This window comes from Panthera leo, chromosome C1, assembly GCF_018350215.1.
Source record: "Panthera leo isolate Ple1 chromosome C1, P.leo_Ple1_pat1.1, whole genome shotgun sequence".
NCBI lineage: Eukaryota > Metazoa > Chordata > Mammalia > Carnivora > Felidae > Panthera > Panthera leo.
In genome coordinates, this window is record NC_056686.1 from 22,332,162 (window position 1) to 22,350,696 (window position 18,535).

Genomic DNA, 18,535 nt, shown 5'->3' on the forward strand with positions numbered 1-18,535 from the left:
TGAGGTGATCAGATCCCAAGACTGGCTCCTCCCTCCCCCACGTACGTGTGTGGCCTCCTGGCCCCACACGACCCTCATGCACAGGCACAGGCACACGCTCATTGCCTCAACCCAGATGCTCTCAAAGCCTGACCCAAGTTAACCTGGAGAGGAAGATCAGCCTTCGGCCGAAACCGCCAATCACCGCTCTGATATTCGAGCGTTCGGATCACTGTTGTAGCATCACCGAAACAAAATGCAGCCCTCCTCTATTATACGGGCTGTCCTTCTAAACTGCAGGTGGCAGAGAGCAGGAGGGAGGGTTTGGTGTGGGAAGACCCGGGTTCAAGCTCTGAATCCGCTGTGTCCCGTCTGCGTGGCCTTGGAAATACCAGCTTTCTGGGCCTCAGTTTTCTCACATATAAAACGGAGATAATGATAACTGATTCATCCGGTTGCTGTGAGGGGTAAGTGAAATAATCCAGGTGAAACAGCCAGTCCGGTGCCCGGCTCCGCCTGGTTAATGCTGCTGTTGTTGCTATAATACCGCTCATCTGTGACGCGGTGAGGAGAGACACGATGGACCGGCGCTCATTGGAATGCTTTCCCATGATGCTTTTCAAAGGATTTCTTTGTCATCACGATCACAGGTAATAAAATAGCGGTCCTCGGGTGCCAGGCCAGAGCTGGTCTGCAGATGGTTCCTGGTACAGGGATGAATGTGGGCACCCCTTGCGATGACCACGCCTAGGAGTTTTGGACCCTGGTCAAAGCCAGTGGGATTTCTGACACTCCCACTTAGGGGCATGCTTGTAATAAAGGGGACAATGTCAGCACCCGCCTCACCTTCCCTTCCCCTACCGCCCTCCCCGAGTCAGAACCGGGCTCCGCTCCCACTACTCACCCCTAAACCCCAGGCGCTAGTAGCTGAGGTTCGTTGCTCTGTTTCTTCCCGACGAATACATAATTGCCTCCTAGGATGGGCAGATGACGATTGTAATAAAACTAGTTCATTACATCCCTCTACACAGCGCCGTTTAATGAACATGCAGCCAGCGGCACCAAGGCCTCTGAGCCAAATGCAAATGAAACATGTTCCACGGTATCATTTAATTAGCTGGGAGTGGGGGTGGGGAGAGAGGAGATAGTATGGGATACAGGCTGCAGAACAGGAGACAGTGAGAGCAGTGATATCAGGGAGGGACAGAGAGAGAGGGAGGAAGGGAGGTAGGAGGGGATGGGCAAGGAAACAGGGCAGGGCGGAGGGGGATATGGGGCCATGTTTTGTATTTGGCTCTCCAAATCACCCACCCGTGGAAGACTGAGTGGGGCAGCCTCATTCTTCCCATTGGACAAGTGAGGACACCGGGTCCTATTCTGTGCGTTGTCATGGGCACTGGGGACCTCGCAATGGTTGAAACGGACAAGGTACCTGCTTCTGTGGTGTTCACACCCTGGTAGAGGAGGTGCTGGCCGGGCTTGGCTTGGTGCTTCTATGATTATGATGACAAAGACATTGGGCAAATAATCACACCAGTGTAAGTACAAGTAAGCTGCGGGATTGTTGTGTGATAGTTGCATGATTATGGTAAGAAGGTTGGGTAGCCTCTTTAGAGGGTGGGCTCTGAAAAGCGCCTCCCGGGTTCCAATCCTGGCCCGGCCACATCCTGGCTGCGACACCTCGGGCAAATTGCCTGACCTTACTGGCCCTCAATTCCTCATCTAGAAAACTGAGCTCATAAAGTAACTACCTATTAGGATTCTCCTGAAATTAAATGTGTTAATAAATGCAAAAGACCCAGAACAGTAGCTGATACATAGCAAGTGCTCAATGTATGTTAGCTATTACTGTAGTAAGACCTAAAATGGAAAAGAAAAAGATTGAAGGGTCCTGGTTTCGATCGTAAGTCAGAGAGGTCCTCCATGAATAAGTGTCATGTAAGCTGAGACCTGAGGCAATGAGCAGAAATCAGTCATGGGAATGGAGAATAAAAGCCGGGGGCACCTAGTTTCTTATTTTTTTTATTTTTTACTCTCCCTTGTCAGCATCTTTTGTCTCTTCTTCACTTAACACACCCCTAATTTTGAGGGGAGGGCAACAATGCCCCCCTTTGCTTTCAGTCCACATAAGTGGGGCTGACCCCAAGCTCTTGTTCCACGGTTAGCCCTCCATGCAGGCCTGGCTAACTAGTGAATTCCACTCCTGGTCACTCCTGGTTCAGAGGTGGGCAAATGATTCAAGCCAGGCCAGCAAGAGAAAATACCAGAAACTTTTGTTTAAACTATCAACAGAGAAGTGTGATAAACCTGCATGAGGGGTGCCTGGGTGGCTCAGTCGGTTAAGCATCCAACTTCGGCCCAGGTCATGATCTCACGGTTCTTGGGTTGGAGACCCGCATCGGGCTCTGTGCTGATGGCTCAGAGCCTGGAGCCTGCTTCCGATTCTGTGTCTCCCTCTCTCTCTCTGCCCCTCCCCCGCTCACACTCTGTCTCTCCCTCCTTCAAAAATAAACGTTAAAAAAAATGAAAAAGAAAAAAAACTTGCATGATATAAGTTTGGAGCTACCTGTGGCCATCTCCCACCTGGAGGGTAGAACCCTGCTGAAAGTGAAGCCAATGCAGCAACAGGAAACCCAGTGAAGAGAGGGAAAGAGAAGGTCCTGACAATATCATTTGACTCCCTGGATCCCGCTGTACCTGAATCAGACTCTTCAAGTGACAGAACCAGTTAAACTCCACCCCCCCACTTCCTGCTTATATTTCACTTTTTATTTATTTAAATCAGATCGAGTCAGGTTTCTGTCCTTTGCAACGGAAAGAATCGTATGTAATAGCGCACATTCTTGTCAAAGGGAGCAGCATGTGACAAGGCCCCCAGTAGAATCATGGTCTATGAAAGAATGCCAATGTGGCAGAAACATGGTGAGCAAGTAGGAGGTGATGACTGTCTTCATATATGAGTTCAGAAGGTCCAAGGAGCTTGAGCATAAACTGGAAAAAGTGGGGAGGTTCAATGTTGGATTGAGAGACTAGGCATGCCCAAAGCAAAGACATCTAATTCCTTTCAACAGCTGCCTCTCCTGGCCTTCCCACAGGCCTCCCTTCTCATTTAGCCCAATATTGTGGGCTGTGCCGACAGCTCAGAGCTGGACGCGGGGCTTGACTTCATGAACCGTGAGATCATGACCTGAGTCGAAGTCAGATGCCCAACTGACTGAGCCGCCCAGGCACCCCTCTAACCACATGTATTTACAAGAAGTCTCGTTTTCATAGGGGAGTGGTGTCTCCAGTTCTTTATTTGTCTAGAGTAACATAGCTCATTGAAACCAGTTTATATCAGGATCCTGGCTTGGCATTTCTTGTTCCATCAAATATCTTGCTGTGGACTGAATGTTTCTGTCCCCCTGTACCTTTCAAATTCATATATTGAAACCCTAACCCTCATTCGATGGTATTCGGAGGTGAGGCATGGTGAAGTGATTTCTCACCTGACCAAATAGAGAGGACATCCCTTTCATTATATGCCCCACCCTATTTCCCTCCCAGAACCCATCACGCTCCAGATATGACAGCAAATACAAGATGCTCTGGCACAGAGGATAAAGCTGAAGGTGCAGACATTGGTAAGGAGTCTCAGGGGTTGGGCCGGAGCCATCCAGTCTGCTCCTACACGTCAGGGCTGATCCAGGGCTCAGGCAGTGAGCCTGCCAGTGTGGTCAAGTGGCCTCAGCAGTGGGGAGGGGGAGGGACAGCTTGCTGAGGCTATGAGGGCAGTGTCCGACGGGCTCTGATGGCGACCTTCATCCATTAAGATGCCTTGGATGAGTTGGGGCAGAGGGCCAGGCGCCAGTCCCTCCTGAATCTCTGAATTCCGTGGCCAGAGTTTAGGTTTCCCGGAATTGTCCCCAACTCCACCATCCTTTTGGTGGTGTAAAAGCTAGTGATTTAGGACATACAGTTAGAAAGAGAGATGAGTAAGAGTTCATCTGGGAGGCCAGCTCATGGCTCCGCAGGCCAGCTTTGGGGTCCTACACCTCCCTGGATCCCGCCCCACTGCCACGCTGCTGGGGATGGTGCAGCCATGATCCCGCACCCAGGTACCTCTTGTGGGAGCCTCCAGCCCGGGCTCTGGGCTGCCTCAGGCGACCCCTGCCCTTGAGGAGCCCCTGGGCTAGAGGAGTAGGGGAGTGGGGAGCAGGACAGCAGGTAGACCCAGAGTTGAGAGTGGGATAAGCCTAGAGGTTGTGAAGATCCTGAGGAGGGCCTCCTAGCCTCACCTGCTACTCAGGAAAGGCTTCCTGGAGGAGGTGCTACAGAGCAGAGGGCTCAAGGGTGAGTTGGAATTAGACAGGTGACAGTGGAGGAAGGGGATTTGGGGAGAAAGGCTGGGTGTGGGAGGGGGACTGTAAGGAGCCTGGGTCTGGGGATGACAGTGGAAGGTGGGGCGCCAGAGGTGAGTGGGACTTCACACTCATCCTGGGGCTCCTCTCTGTCTCCGAAATCCCATGAGGCCACAAGGGTCACAACCTCCTGCTCTGATGGAGTCCTGGGCCTGATGGGACCACACTCCCCAGGCAGTCCTCCTGCGGCCCTCTGCCCCCTCCTGGGGATTCGGGGCGTTAGGCCTGGTGAGGTCTGGGGAGAAAGAGCTGCCAGCAGGTCACCTGCCTCTCTGCAGGCAATTTGCCGAGGAGGTTTCCAGAAAGGGCAGCTACAATGAACTCAAGTGAACTGTAAAACTCTATTTGGTTTAAAGGCCTTGTGGGTCAGGATATTGGCAGCAGGCACACTGAGGGTTCTGAGTGGGAGGGGCCCAGAAGTCAGAGGATTGCCCCTGACTCCTTACTCAGCAGACCCTGGCCCGGCATCTTCCACAGGCCTGGCCCTTGTGCAGGGCCTGGGGATTAGAGGCAGGTGTGACCCAGGGTGGCTGTGGGGAGCTCACAGCCCAGACCTGATAGGGAGACCATGAAACAGTCAGGCAAATGCTTGTCTGGGGACACATGGGAGTGTGCAGGAGGGGCCCCTAACCTGGGAGGGGGTGGTGAGACGGGAAGAGATGACACCATGCAAATGACCTGGGTTCAAATCCCAGCTCCACCACTCTCGGCCAAGAACTTCATGTCTCTGAACCTCAGTTTCCTCTTCTGTAAAATGGGGATAATAATTATCCCCCACGGTCGCTGGAGCATTAGATGAGATGATCATACAACGCCCACAGCCTGGAGCGTAGTAACTGTTCAATACACACGAGTCATTAGTATCGAGCACTGAGCGAGGCTGTGAAGGAAGCTGGTGTTGGGCGGGGGAGGCCTGGAGAGGGTTTCCGGGAAGGAGGGCCAGCACCTGCGCGCAGCTGGGGCTGGGGGTTCAGAGTGTGAGCAGGGGTTGGGGGAGACGGGGTTGGCGAGGCTCAGGAGGCCCTGTAGTCCACGGGAATTGTTGGGGCTTTCGTCCTCAGAGCAGGGGAGCCATGGCAGGTGTTTGAGAGGGGGCCTGGCATGTTCATATGAGCTGGGGACGGTGCACTGGAACCTGGGTCAGGACCCCACGTGGCTGTGTGGCGTCTGGGGAGAGAAGATGATGCTCTGGACTGGGTGGGGACAGGGGGCAGAGCTGGGGAGAGACAGCAAGGAGGCGGGGGGGTACCCCCAGGTTAGGGGCTGCAGGGAGGCATACTGGGGACGCCCAGCTTTGTGGTGGGGGCAACGGAAGGGAAGGAGGTGCTGAGCTCGGGACCCCTGAGGGCGGAGGTGCCCAGCCTGGGCCACAGGAGGACAAGGCAGCCAGACCCTTTGGTCACCCTGCGCCCCAGCACTGCCAGCCCCACCCCTCCCCTCACAACCACCCGGACCCCTTTCTCACGGCCGGAACCTCCCTGAGCCCAGCAGCGGGTGCGGCCCAGCCTGCCCAGCGCCTCTGTGGGCGCTCAGGCCCACCGTGGGTCCAGTGACCCCCGCCCCTCAGCCCCCGGCTGCCAGGGACGGTGACCTCGATCAAGTCCCACTGTGCATCTTCTCTCCTATTCATGCGGAGTGAGCATCACTGTTGGGAACGTGGGGGAGCCCCCAGCTGAGCCCCCGGCAGAGAGAAGGGGCGTGGGGAAAGAGACCCCCCCACACACAGTCAAGACTCACACCTGGGGCCACAGAAGCCCAGACCAGGTGGGGACAGGGGCAGACGGAGACACTGAGAGGGACTCGGTGACAGAAAGAACAAGTGACAGGAGAGAAGCAGAGAGGGGAGGTCAGAGGGAGGCCGGGGAGGGCTCGTTGGGGGGCCGGGGGGTCCCCGGGTCTCAAGCGGCCGCTTCTCTGTGGTTCATATTCTCAGAGAAAAGAAATCACTCTCCACGCAATTAATCTAATTAGACGTAAGCCAGTTGTGGAGACTGTGCGGCAGGTGGGTGATGAGGAAAAATTACTTCCCTGCAAAGAGTTTAAGGGTCATTTTCGGTCCATGATCTAAGAACTGAATAGAGTGGGCTTTCTGCCCTCTGCCCCCTCCGGCTCCCCCCACCTGCCACCAGCCGGGGACCAGAGGGTTCCCTGAGAAGGGGCACCGGCTCAGACAGCGGGCCGGGCTGGCCCCTGCACAGTGACTGTCACGACAGCTGAGGACAGCCGTGTACTCACCTAACACGCACGCATACGCGCACAGACACACGGACGCGGGTGCCCAGACACGATCTGACAGGGACGCCCGGGCACACGGGAGCCCTGGCTCCGCCCTGGCTCCGCCACTGACCGGCCGTGTGACCTCTGGCACTTTCTGTTTCTCTTTTTTCAAATCGAGGCTGACCGAGAACGTACGTGTTGGGGGCAGCCCAGGAGAGTCCGAGGGAACGCACCGCATCAGGCAAGGCCTCCGGCCACGGGCCGGGAGGGCCGGGAGTCCAGTCCCACGGGCAGCCACCCGCACCCACGTCTCACCCGGGACACTCGGCTCCCAGCTCCGAGGGGCGGGATTTGTCACCCGGCCCCAGGCCCAGGGCACACCGTCTGTTCCCTGAGTGTTTCTCTGAGATTTCAGCTGGCGAGGGAAGGAAGAGGAAAGGGCGGCTGGAGCCAGAGGCCAACGTGGATTCCCTGATGCCTGTGGCTCGTCAGCAAGAGCTGGGCCCTGGGGACAGTCTGGGGGAACGTGGGCTCCCCGAGGGGCCTTGAGTCCCAGGTAGGAGCACAGCCCAGAGGCCAGGCTGGGAGCAAACAGAGGTGGTGAGCGTGTCACTGAGGGTGACGGAGTCCCTCCTATCCCTGGGGGGTGACCTAAGGCCCTGCCTGTCACTGAGGGCCCTGCCTGTCACGGAGGGCCCTGCCTGTCACTGAGGGGTGATCGAAAGGCTCTGTGTGTCACTGAAGGGTCACCTAAGGGCCCCACATGTCACCAAGAGCCATGCCTTGCTGCTCCCTTTTCTGCATAACTGTGGCCACCAGAGACCCCCCCTGATGGGACGCGACAGCCCCAGGATCAATCCTGGCCCAGCCCAGGGAGTTGAAGAGTTCTGGGGGCAGGTAACGGGGGCGGGGGTGGGACTTGGAGTCCGGCCTGGGTTCGAATCCCAGCCACCGACTCACTGTGGGACCTGAGCACCTGCCTCCTGCCTCTGGATCTCGGGTCCTCACCCTCCCAACAGGGCGAGGAGCCTGCCCGGACCCCACGTGGGCTGATCGAGCACGGGGGCATCCGCAGGTGCTCGGTAGATTTTTATTCTCATCCCCTCTGTGGCACCCACGTGCCTGGCAAGCCAGCACCCGGTAAATCTCCATGAACCCGGTGAGATAGTGAAATGAGCTCATGTTTGGGTCTGGGTCTTACGGCACAAAATCTAAAAGTGAGTCGGGCAATGTAACAACCAGAGGGCCAGCTGGGTGGAGCCATGAAGGCTTTGGCTGTGAGACATCAAGGAAGACTTCCTGGAGGAGGCAGGCTTGGGCCCTATAGGATATGGATGGAGGAAGGGAAGGCAGGCTAGGAGACTGCATGTGCACAAGTAGGGAGGTGGGAGGCAGGGGGTCAAGCTGAGACCACTCTGTCTTGTGAGGCTGGCCCCGGGCAGTGTAGTGTGTGTGTGTGTGTGTGTGTGTGTGTGTGTGTGTTGGGGGGTGTCCCAGCACAGTGCTGGGCTTCCAGGGGACTCTGGGTAACAGGGGCTCCCTCTCCTCTGTCAGCTCACCCAGGTCACCTGCTTTCTTCTGTCCCCAGGGTTGGCCTCCCCACTGGGGCCAGAGGTGACAGGTTTCAGTGCACGGACCTGGGGGACATGGACGCATCAGGCCTCTTGGGAAAGACCACCATGCCCTGCCTGCTATGGAACACGGACCCTGGAACCTTAGACCTGGGAGGCCCAACCAGCCCCTCCACCCTGTAGGAAGCCAGCACAGAGAGGTTAAGGGAGTGGCCCCAAATTGCCCAGCCCCCAAGGTGGGTCCCCCAGTGCTCTGCTCTCCAACCGGCCTCAGGCTACAATCACCTGAGCCCAGAGCCTCAAAGGTTCCTCTTCTCCCTGTGCCCCCCGCCCTGCCCCCACACCCACCCACGCACTTCCAGGCGGAGAAGAGCCGGGAGAGGCTCCTGAGAGTCCAGGCCAGCGATCTGTAGCCCCATCGGCGAGGCCTGGGCTGGGAAGGGGAGGGTTAAGCCCTGAGCAGCCCTTCCTGGTTGGTGTTTAACTTGCAGTTTCTAAAGGCCATCAGGAGCTCCACAGAGCAAACGTTTTCCCTCTTAATGGCACTGCAGCAGATTCGGGAGGGGCCCATCTCTCAGAGAGCATTCAAGAGACGCCATCCATTACCCAGAATGGTCTGGCCTGGCAGCTGGAACAACTTTCCCAGAGAGCTGGGTGGAGGAGGGGTCTTCTCTTCCCTGCTATCATCAAATCCTCCTGCCTCCCCTGGTCCTGGATCTGGGGGTGGGCAGGATGCCATGGTAGCAGGGACCTTGGTCTTTCATGTTTCTCAGAAGGCCACGGATTTCCTTCTACAACTGAATCAAGTTATGGTTCTATTATGTGATGATTTTTATGTGTCAACTTGACTCAACTAAGGGGTGTCAAGATAGGACCCCTTTGGGGGCAGGTGAGGAGAAGCCTCTGTGGCTGTGACCTTGAGCAATGCCCATAAAAGAGAGAAGGTGGAGGAAGAAGGAGGGAAGGAGAAGGAGGTGAGAAGGGGGCAAGGGAGTTAGGGTAAGAGGAGGAGGAGGGGGAGAAGGAGAGGCAGTAAAGGGACAATGACAAGAAGAGAGATGGGGAAGGGGACAGAGAGAGGGAGGGACAGGCAGACGCCAGCAAACCACAGGGAGGGCAGACAGAGGGCCATGGCCAGAGGACAGCCGGTCACGCTAGAAGGCAGTCTCTGTGGTTTACCACACGGCTCTGTCCCCCGCCCAGGCCTCTTGGTTCACTGGGAAGAACTACAGCCACCAACCGAGCAGATCCACAGAGGACAGAAGCCGGAGGGACACGGGACACTGCCGGCCTCCAGCTGAACTCAGGGCGAGATTCGTGCAGCAGATGGGACGTAATACGGACACTTGGAAAAGTTCTGCATTTCTGTTCGAACATTAACTGCACAAGTAGAGGGGGAGGGAGACCTGTCTTGTCAGCGATTCCTGTAAAAGCCCGGCTGGAGGCTCCCCCTGACTTGCCAGGGGAACGGGGGCTTGGTGGCTGGAAAAGCTGGTGTGACACTGGAGGACGTCCATGCAGGTGGAGGGTTCAGGGAGGAGGAGGGGAGAGCCCACCATCCTCTGGGCTGTCCTGGGGCCTCCTGAGCCTGCTCTGTAAGGAGGGAGAACAAGCACAGGTGCAGGGAATGTTCTGGAAGGCTGGCAGAGTAGGAGAAGACAGAGGCAGAAAACAGTAGCATCAGGAGGCCGATGGGGCCTGGGTGGTAACCCCAGCTCTGGCTCTTCCTGGGACCTCTGACAAGTCCCTTGACCTCTCTGAGCCTCGGTCCCCGCATCAGTAACACGGGAGTGATCACGGTGCTGCTTCTCTCGGTGGCTGTCAGGATCCTGTGTACAGAACTGAGCACCAGCACTTTGCATGCCCCCCACCCTCCAGCTTTGCCAGTCCTGTCTCCTGCTCCACCTCCCCTCTCTGCAGGAGGCAACTCCCAGGCCGAGGACTTGTTCCTTGGGGAGGCCCTTCCCATCCCCGGCCCTCAGGAGCAGGGATTTGTAGCTGGGCCTCTGTTCAAACCAGGCCCTGTCACATCTCAGGTGAGTGACATGGGCAGGTCCTTGAATTACAGTTTCCTCATCTGGGAAAAGGAACCTAGAATCTGTTTCCAGATCCAAGAAGGACCCGTTCTCTGATGGATCCCGGCACACAGTAGGTGCTCGATAATTCGATGGTGTGTGTATAAACCTCCCGGCACATGGTAATCACTCAACCAATGATGGTTTTAAATGTTTGTCAAGGAAATGTGCGGAAGCAGGGCAGGGAAAAGTCAAGCTTAATGCCCTGGACAGGCCACCCCTTTCCCCACCGCACGCGCCTTCCCAGTGGCCACACCCCCAGGCTCTCTCCTGCAGGTGCCCGACCTCAGGCCAGGCTCAGGAAGGGAGCTCTGGAAAGTTGGGTCTCTCCTCCCTCTGGATCCTGCTTATCAGCTTCCGGCAGCCCTGGGTTCCAGCACCAGCCCGGCAGCAGCTGTGAGGAGCCCAGGTGGGCAGAGGGCGGAGCGGACTCTGCCTCTGGCTCCCCGGGTGACCTTGGGCAGGATCATGCCCCCTTGGGGCTCTTTGCAGAGTCTCTGGCTTCCCACTGCAGTCTTCGTCCACAGGCCTGATGTCCAGGCTGGAACTGACCCTCGGGGAAGGGGCTGACAGCCAGCGCCGCCCCCGCCCCCCGCACTCCCCTGACACACCCACCCACCCGGAAGCTGCCTCGCTTATCTCCGGCCACTCTGCCTCGGTGCCCCCCAGGCCTCCATGGCCACCGCAAGTGTGGGCCAGGGTCCTAGCCTCACTTGCCTCCTGCGGATGATGACAGTGATGGTCCCGGCAGGGGGATGAGGATGGAAAGTTCTCCCCCTGCCACTCGGATGCCCAGGGTCAGCCACGTCCCCTCTCGGGGCCCCAGGGGGTGGGGGATGGAGAGGGCACCTGGTCCTCCTGGGAGGATGAATTATGTGCCCGTGCCATATCTCAGCGACGGGGCAGGGGTCAAGCGCATCCAGCATATTCTTGGCCGGGGACCAGGAGTAGTTCTCTGCACCCCTGCCCTGCCTCAGGTTTCCTGTCTCGACCCTTCTCTCCCGCTGTGGGAAAGGGGGAGCAAGGGACACAGAACCCGGAGCCAGCAGCCGGCTGCCATCACCCCACGACCCAAGCACAGCGGAACCCTCCACCGGCCTCCTCCGGGCACCCCCAAGGCCCCTTCTGTGTCCACCCTCGGGGAGGCCCTGGTGGCCCCGGCTGGGAAAAGGAGCCCCGGATGAAGTGGGACATGTGGCACCATCGGGGAAGCCCTTCTTGGCCCCAGGCCACCCTCTTCTGTTCCCACAGCCCTGGGGTCCTCAGAGTCCTCCCCCTCAGAGCCAGCGTGTCATGGTCCTACCTTGAAGCGCCAAAGAGACCCAAGGCAGGAAGCCTCACAGGGCTCACCTTTCCTCCTAACACGGCTCCACTGGGTCTCCTGAAGGCACAGGCGGGGGTCCCCTACCCAGCCCTCGCAGGGCGAGGGCTCTCTCCTGGGTCCCCCCAGACTCCTTCCCTCCTCCCAGTTAATGAGCTGGAAGCTTCCAAAATGAGGCTGCTTCATCATTTAATGGACCGGAACAGCCTCAGAGGGAGAGGGGATGGGATGGGAGAAGAGATGAATGGGGGAGGGAGGGGGTGCTGTCACCCCACAGCCTGCTAGCCCTGGGGTCTGTCTACAGAATCGCCGCCAGTGTGGGTGGCTCACTAAGGGACAGAAGAGGGCTCTCGCCCGTCCCCGCAGCTCTCCCTGTGAAGCCTCCCCCCCCCACCCCCCGCGCTCATGGGACGTAGCGGGGTGACACCAGCCCCATCCCAGCTGCTGCACACTGGCCACCCCAGTGATGCCAACCAAGCTCACCCCCTCAATCCGGCCCTGGCACTCTCCCGAACGAGCCCTGTATCCCTGCCCGACTCTTGCTGCAAAGGCTCCCACCGCTCCTCCGGGGGTCCCCCACGGGCGCGGGGGCCGGGGGAGGGGGGCGCCACGCCCTCCTCACCACCAGGCCTTTGCACAGGCCGTTCTCTCCTCTGTCTCCACCTTCCCTCCCTGGGTTCCCGCTGTCCACCTCCCCCCACCCCAAGCTTCTCCAGTCTGGCTCTTCTCTGTGCTATAAGCCACAGTTCTCTCCTCCAGCCCCCGCCAGGGGACCGGAAGCCCCTTGGGGCTCTGCGTCTGGCTCAGTCACGACTGCTTCCCCAGAATGCAGGGTGTTGCAGGACACCTCGGCCAGCATTTATTGAGCACTGACTGTGTGCTGTGGTCTCTGCTCAGCCTTGAACACGACTATGTCAATTACCCATCAATTACCCATCAAGATCGTCTTCAAGGAGGTATTGGAGATAGGACAGCGTGGGGGCTTCAGGGCCAGGCCTGTTGGATTTGAACCCATCTCTGCATTCACCGGCTGGGTAGATCTTTTTTTTTTTTTTTTTTTTAATGTTTATTTTTGAGAGAGAGAGAGAGAGGCAGAGCATGAACAGGGGAGGGGCAGAGAGAGAGGGAGACACAGAATCCCAAGCAGGCTCCAGGCTCCGAGCTGTCGGCACAGAGCCCGAGGCGGGGCTCGAACTCACGGACTGTGAGATCATTACCCAAGCCGTTAAGCATGGGATGCTTAACCGACTGAGCCACCCCAGGCGTCCCTGGCTGGGTGGATCTTAACTAAGTCACGTAAGCTCTCCGTGCCTCAGTTTCTTCATGCACGATGGAACCAGTAATCATAACACCTGCCTCACAGAGGTGTTTCTAAAGATTAAATGAGTGAACACAGCCCCTTACCTATACCAAGCGCTATATGATGTCAGCTGTTCGCATTATCCTCCCTTAGTCTACCTCCCACTCCCTTTCTCCCCTCCCCTGCACCACCAAGCCTAAGTGGACCTGGGGAGCTCACATCCATGCTTGTTTCCTAAAGGCTCATTTGCCAATTGAGGGGCGTGCAAGTGTGCCATATAGACCTCACTTGTGTTTCTCTGTACTAGCAACCAAAAAACCGGCAATAAAACAAAAATACTATTTACTGTCATAACAAAACCCAGGAATACGTACAAAGAGATTCAACCAAAAAAGAGTATCAGCCTTTCCTGTTCAGCACGTAACAGAGGGGCGCCTGGCTGGCTCAGTCAGTAGAACGTGCGCCTCTTGATGTCGGGGTCGTGAGTTCAAGCCCCGTGTTGGGCATAGAGCTTACTTAAAAAAAAAAAAAAAAGATGGTGATAAAAATGGTCAAAATACACCAAAGGGCACGTCATGGTGCGTTTAGGATGGCCAAGACGCTTGTGAAAAGGGGGACCACATTACTCATCAGAGAAACACAAAAGAAACCACAACAGATACTCTACTCCCACTAAAACGGCTAAAATTAGTAGGACCGACCCTACTAAGTGCAGACGAAGCTGTGGGGACGCCGGGGCTCTGGCAGGGCCGATGGGAACACAGGCCGCCGCCCGGCTTTGGAAGACAGTTCGGAAGGCTCCTCTCATGTTAGGTCTACATCTCATCTATGACTTACTGGTTCCACCTCGGCGATTTCCCGGGAGGAATGAAAACATACATCCACGAAAAGCCTGTTACGAAAGCGTCTGGGGGCAGCTTCATGTGTGTTAACCCGAAATTGGAAACAAACGCCCATCTTTTTCTTTTCAGGTTCTCCCGGAGCTACTCCCTCGTTAAATCACCTGCCCAAGAATCCCCACCGGCTTCAGCCGCCTCCCCATCTCCGACCCACCCATCCCAGAAGCCATCACTAGAACTGGGGGCCTGGGCGCCGCGCCTGCACCCTGGAATCTGGGCCGCGGGAGTGATTCCTTCGGGAGAGGGGAGAAGGCGGAGCGGTGGTTCCCAAGGACAATGAGGCCAGGCGGGCAGAGCTGCCGTCTGTCCCTCGCAGGTGGCAGGGTCCTTCTCGCACCCAGACTCCGGCCATGCGCTCCCCTCAATCCTCCCCACTCGGGTTCCACATCTGTCTCAGCAATCAGTTTGATTCACAGAAGGCTATAAACAAGCCGGAGAAAGGCGGAAAGGCAGCGTCTCCCAGGGCGGCCACAGTCTATTGGCAAATGTCCCACCACTATGCAGATGATATAGATTTCTTTCATTTTTGTGGAAACAGAGCTAAGCCAATTAGTATGTTTCCTTCCCTCTTCAGGTCTCGGATGACAATGGAATCTTTTTGCCCCATGGCGAACTGGGCCCCAGGTAGGGGTGTAATCTCTGCAAAGATAGTTCATTAGTAGGCTTTGGTGGGGGGGTAGGCTAGTGAGTTCTGTCTAAGAGGATTGCTCTGCATTTGTCTTGTTTAATTACACCGTTATCTCCTGGATCAAAGCTCTTTGACAATCAGGCGGATGGTGGTGGTGGGGGGTGGGGGAAGAAGCTTCCAGATATGAATACAATTAATGTGGGAGAATGCCTGGGGCCAGACGTTCTGCCTGGTTGTCGGCAGGTGTGTTGGCCTGGGGAGGGGCTGCTCTGTTCCGGGAAGTAATACCTGGGATTTGGGTCAGAGCAACCTTGGTTCTCTATGGAGCTACTGTTTCCTGGGCACCTACCCCGTGCCAGGGGGCTTTACGTGGATTTTCTAACTTAAGCTTCACAGAGATCATTTCACAAAGGACCGGAGGCAGACAGGTGTGTGTGGGGCACCGGGCTGGGTGCAGAACGGCAGGGGGTGAGCCTGTCATAGGCCTTCAGGAGGCTCAGAGACAGCAGGTTGTGCCTTCGGCACTCGAGTTGAAGCTGGAACTGGAAGCCAGGCCTCCTGTCTCAAATGTTTCTGCTCTTTCTTCTCCCTCTTTGCTGCCATCTGGTAGCTCTTTCTGGGTCTTGGTTTCTCCGTCTGTGAAATGGGTCCCAGAGATAGGACAAGATGAGTGTGAAAGCCGTCTTGGGCTTGGGGGTGGTATGTTTTGAAAAAGGTGGCCTGGAATGGCATGGAGGGGTCGGTCTCCGTGGCCCAAAAACAAGGGGCTTCTAGACCCTGGCACCAGGCGTAGGGCTCAGACCTCATCAGGGAGTTGCTTCTGTCCCTGTCACTCGATCCCTTTAACCCCTCCTCCCAAAGCCTCCCAAGGAGGGCAGTGACCTCTCTCCCTCGGAGGAGGACTATACCCCTCCTCCAGCCTGGCCCCCCTCCTGGATCCCTTACCCCAAGGTGTCTGTGGGGGGTCCCCGAGGGGGCCTTTTTCCATCTCCAGGCTGTGATGTCCAGAGGCTTTGCCAGGCCTGGGACTGGCGGCCCAGATCTGACAGCTGTGGGAGGTGGCATGGGGGACAATTCAGGGTGACCAAGGGAGCCCTAGACAGTTACCAGTTCAACCGCCAGGAGTTGTCAAACTTCCCATATAGGACAAGACATTAAGTATTTTAGGACTGATGGTCCAAGAGACAAATCAAGGATACGATGTAGGTATTTGTGTAACCAGACAGAAAACAAACCCCTGCAAATTAAAAAAAAAATTTTTTTTACATTTTATTTATTTTTGAGAGAGAGAGAGAGAGAGAGAGAGACAGAGAACAAGTGGCGGAGGGGCAGAGAGAGAGGGAGACCTCCAAGCTGTCAGCACAGAGCCCGACGTGGGGCTCGAACTCACGGACTGTGAGATCATGATCTGAGCCGAAGTGAGGTTAACCAACTGAGCCACCCAGGCGCCCCCAAGCCCCCACAAAATTTTTTAAATGTTTTCATTTATTTTTGAGAGAGAGAGAGAGAGAGAGAGAACAGGGGAGGGGCAGAGAGAGAGAGAGAGGGAGACACAGAATCCAAAGCAGGCTCTAGGCTCTGAGCTGTCAGCACAGAGCCCGATGTGGGGCTTGAACTCGTGAACCATGAGATCATGACCTGAGCCAAAGTCGGACGCTCATCCGACTGAGCCACCCAGGTGCCCCCACAATTGAAAAAAAAGTTTATTTATTTATTTTGAGACAGAGGGAGAGAGAGCACATGCACATGAATGGGGGGAGGAGCAGAGAGAAAGAGAGAACCCCAAGCAGGCACCACATCAGCTCAGAGCCCAATGTGGGGCTCAAACTCACGAACCGTGAGATCATGACCTGAGCTGAAATGAAGAGTCGGATGCTTAACCGACTGAGCCACCCTGCTGCCCCAAACCCCCACAATTTTTTAACTGACACAATTCAAAACTTACTTATGACCCTGAGGTTTGAATTTCACATAATTTCATGTCATAAAATATTCTTCTCTTGATTATTTTTCCAGCATTTAAAAATGTCAGAACCATTCTTGACTCACGAAGCGTACCCAAACAGGTGACGGGCCAGGTGTGAACTGCGGGGGTCTTTCGCGGGCCTCAGTTTATCGCCTCTCAGCCCCAAACTCCCCCTGGAGTGAAGGGGGAGAGACCCCAAGTACTCCTCCAGGGAGAGACCACCACGGCATGCTTTGTCGGTAGAGGGCGCCCGAGGGACGCTGCCGGGGAAGGGGCTTGTCCCAGGTCAGCCTGGGTTCCTTTTGCTTTTTCTGGCCTCTGCTGCACCTGCATCGGCTGGTGTGGGTGTGGCGAGCCGTCCAGTGGTGCTTAGCCCTCCCCCGCCCCACAGTGTGTGGTCCCTTGGCCAGCTCACAGCTCCCTCTGGGTCTGGTGACCACCTCCCTGTGTATTTCCAGGGAGGCTCCTGGGTCTCAGGGAGTGGCTTGTCCCAATCCCCGAGGCCAAGTCTGCCGGGCTCTGGGCTCCGGGTTCCCTCTGCCGCAGGTGCCCGGGAACCCTAGCCTTCCTGCTGAGGTCTGGTGCGTCGCGGGGGGACCCTGGCTGGGCCGTCCTGGAGAACCAACCATGATCCGGCCTCCTCCAGGATTCCAGCCCCACCTGCCTGGTCTCCATTTCTTCCCTCCCCCGGATCCTGTTCCTTTCCCGAGACACCCAGCTGAACCCGCAAGACGCCGCTGCTCGGAGCCCACGGAGAGCGCCCCGGATGAACAGTGAACGGCGAGAGACCTCCACGGCGGGGCAGGGCGAGTGCATCAGGAAAAACAAACAGGACTGAAACGGAACTGCTTTGTCTTTTCTTGAGTGAGCTACACCAGGGAAGTCCACTACCATCCAAGGCTGTGCCCACCATCCTCTTTGTAATTAATATCCTGGGGAAAAATGTGGGGGGCTGGGAGCATGTCTGCTAAAGTGCTGGCCCCCCGGGCTCTGTCACCGGGGGTTTTGGGCCCATTTAGCCCACTCAGCCCGTGGGGGTGAGCTCAGGAGAGCCTGGGGTTGATCAACCTCTACAGTTACAGCAGAGAACACTGCCAAGGAGCTCCTAGCCAGTGCGTCCACGCCGGCTGCCCCGGGGCAGGGGCCCGGAGGGACTGGAGGAGAGAAGCCAGGAGGGGTCCCAGCCCCGTTTTGGGGGTGTTCCCAGGGAGTTATGAGTGGAAGAACCCAAAAGCAGTTTGACACAGACTGGGGTCAAGTACCAAGGCCTTCCGGGACGTGTCCCATTTCTGCTGGCAGGTTAACCAGGCTCAGGTTGGGTCGAGGAGACTGGGAAGGGAGGTTCTCCTGGGACGTTGGGCTCACCCCTAGGACCCTGGATCCTCGATGGGAGAGACTGGGGTGAGCCAGGTGATGGCAGAGGAGATAGGGTGCATGGAGACAGGGACCCCCCGGGACCGACAGCTCTGAGAGGAGCTTGGAGTCAGGGGCCCAGCGTCCTGTCACTGCAGATGCTGACGCAGGGGGGCAGAGGGTCACGGGCGCTTCCTTGATCTTCCGATCTGTCCGTCCTTTCACGGCATCTGCGATGCACCGGAGCTGGGAATTAGAGCGTCTTTCATAGACTCAAAGCTACCTTAATGGAGTCTCTGAATCGCAGAATCTGAACATCTTATCCTTTTCACAGAGTCCTAGAATTATAGGATCACAGATGCATTCAGAGAATCACGGGCCCAAAGAATCGTAGAATTAAGGAATTGCTCAGAAAGACTTGTAACCACACTCACAGCGTGCCTGGCCCTGAGGAATACAGAATGATTCAGAGACATGTGGAGCTGAAATAGACATCCTGGAACCAGAACCTTAATCTAGCGCCACGCTGGTAATTCAGGATGCCCTCTCTTCCCTGTCCTGCGAGTGATAACTGGGATTCTTGTGGGAATGGGGAGCTCACCCCTCAACAAGCAAACCTGTTCCGCTGTTGGGCAGATCTTTCCCTCCCTCCCTGTATCCCTCCTTGACACCCCTTTCCCACCTACCTCCTTCCCTCCCTCCAGGTCTAGAGCATCCAGTCGTCCTGGTAGTAGGGGGGGCCACACTGGCTCCAGCCCCTGTCCTGGGGTCTCCCTAATCCTTCCTCGAGGCTCGCCCTCTGGTCTCTCAGCTTGGCGACCCTCTT

At 56.7% G+C, this 18,535-nt stretch overlaps 1 long non-coding RNA gene across 1 annotated transcript; it reads left to right on the forward strand.

Annotated features, from left to right (window-relative positions):
- Positions 1-7,373: 7,373 nt before the first annotated feature.
- On the forward strand, positions 7,374-17,192 carry LOC122227591. The gene is made up of 5 exons (XR_006206136.1): positions 7,374-7,493; positions 8,185-8,403; positions 14,337-14,386; positions 16,407-16,468; positions 17,003-17,192. It is a non-coding gene; the product is annotated as an uncharacterized LOC122227591 (long non-coding RNA).
- Positions 17,193-18,535: the final 1,343 nt, after the last annotated feature.